This window comes from Schistocerca serialis, chromosome 11 (genome assembly GCF_023864345.2).
Source record: "Schistocerca serialis cubense isolate TAMUIC-IGC-003099 chromosome 11, iqSchSeri2.2, whole genome shotgun sequence".
Taxonomy (NCBI): Eukaryota; Metazoa; Arthropoda; class Insecta; order Orthoptera; family Acrididae; genus Schistocerca; species Schistocerca serialis.
In genome coordinates this window covers 123603151-123605013 of record NC_064648.1, presented here as the reverse complement: position 1 = coordinate 123605013, position 1863 = coordinate 123603151, and the positions used below count along the sequence as shown (strand labels likewise).

Below are 1863 nucleotides of genomic sequence, written 5' to 3'. Positions count from 1 at the left end.
GCCTCTGACGTCGTACACCTCCAATGATCGGTGGCTGCCCAACTCCATGACATCTGGATGTGGTTTCACGATGGTTTTGCCATGTGTCGAAGATGATGCTCACATCACCACTCGAACACCTGATGTGACATACAGTTTCCAAAATGCTCATGATGAGCCTCCGGGCCATCACAGTTTGCCCTCGGTCAAACTCGGATGGATGACATGCCTTCTCTATTCTACACACGGAAAGCACACTCACTGATGCCACATGCACTGTGTGTGTGTGTGTGTGTGTGTGTGTTACTAGCAGCCGTTCCTCGCCAGGTGACTCTGCTGTCGCTTGGAGGGGTTTATATTGATAGTTGGTCATGATGTCCTGGCTGATCAGTGTGCAATATACAATACAAAAAGTTGCGTCTCATGTTCACAATAATATACCTGAAAAAGGACACGTATATTTACAATATTCCTGTGGTCATTCTCCTAATGTGATTAACAATACTACACTCATGCTCATAAATTAAGGATAATGCTGATACATGGTGAAACAACGCTCTGGTGGGCAGTTTGCGGGTTTAAATCACCTCGGGGTATGAATATGCGGTGATTGACCTGCGGTCGTCGCACGGTGGCGCTGGCAGCAGTCCACATAGGCAGAGGTGTGTTAGTGCATGTCAGAGTACAGTGCAGCCAGTAAGTGTGCAGACGCTAATGGCGACTGTGTGTTGAAAATGGCTCAAAGAACACATACTGATGATGTTATGCATTCCATCTTCAGACCACAAGTGGCCCATCGGGACCATCCGACCGCCGTGTCATCCTCAGATGAGGATACAGATAGGAGGGGCATGTGGTCAGCACACAGCTCTCCCAGTCATCATGATGGTTTTCTTTGATCGGAGCCGCTACTATTCGGTCGAGTAGCTCCTCAATTGCCATCACGAGGCTGAGTGCACACCGAAAAATGGCAACAGCGCATGACGGCCCGGATGGTCACCCATCCAAGCGCCGAACACGCCCGACAGCGCTTAACTTTGGTGATCTGATGGGAACCGGTGTATCCACTGCAGCAAGGCCGTTGCCCGAAGACGTTATGAGGGGTAGAATGCTAGGGCGACTAGAGGCTGGTCAGACACAGCAGGTCGTAGCACGGGCCCTCTGTGTGCCACAAAGTGTGATCTCAAGATTATGGAAACGATTCCAGCAGTCTGGGAACGTGTCCAGGCGCCACAGTAGGGACGTCCACAGTGTACAACACCACAAGAAGACCGATATCTCACCATCAGTGCCCGCAGATGGCCACGGAGTACTGCAGGTAGCCTCGCTCGGGACCTTACTGCAGCCACTGGAACAGTTGTCTTCAGACACACTGTCTACAGACGACTGAACAGACATGGTTTATTCACCTGCGGAGACGTGCAAGGTGCATTCCACTGACTCCTGGTCACAGGAGAACCCGTAAAGCCTGGCGTCAAGAACACCGTAAATGGTCATTGGAACAGTGGTCCCAGGTTATGTTCACGGACGAGTCCAGGTATAGTCTGAACAGTGATTCTCACCGGGTTTTCATCTGGCATGAAACAGGAACCAGATACCAACCCCTTAATGTCCTTGAAAGGGACCTGTGTGGAGGTTGTGGTTTGCTGGTGTGGGGTGGCACTATGATTGGTACACATACACCCCTGCATGTCTTTGACAGAGGAACTGCAACAGGTCCGGTGTATTGGGACGTCATTTTGCACCAGTATGTCCACTTTTTCAGCAGTGCAGTCGGTCCCACCTTCCTCCTGATGGATGATAACGCACGGGCCCACTGAGCTGCCATTGTGGAGGAGTACCTTGAAACAGAAGATATCAGGCGAATGGAGTGGCCTACCTGTT

General features: G+C 50.9%; 1 pseudogene; it reads right to left on the bottom strand.

Moving 5' to 3' along the window:
- Positions 1-947: 947 nt before the first annotated feature.
- LOC126427530 (5S ribosomal RNA) lies at positions 948-1065 on the bottom strand (annotated as a pseudogene).
- Between the last annotated feature and the right edge of the window lie 798 nt (positions 1066-1863).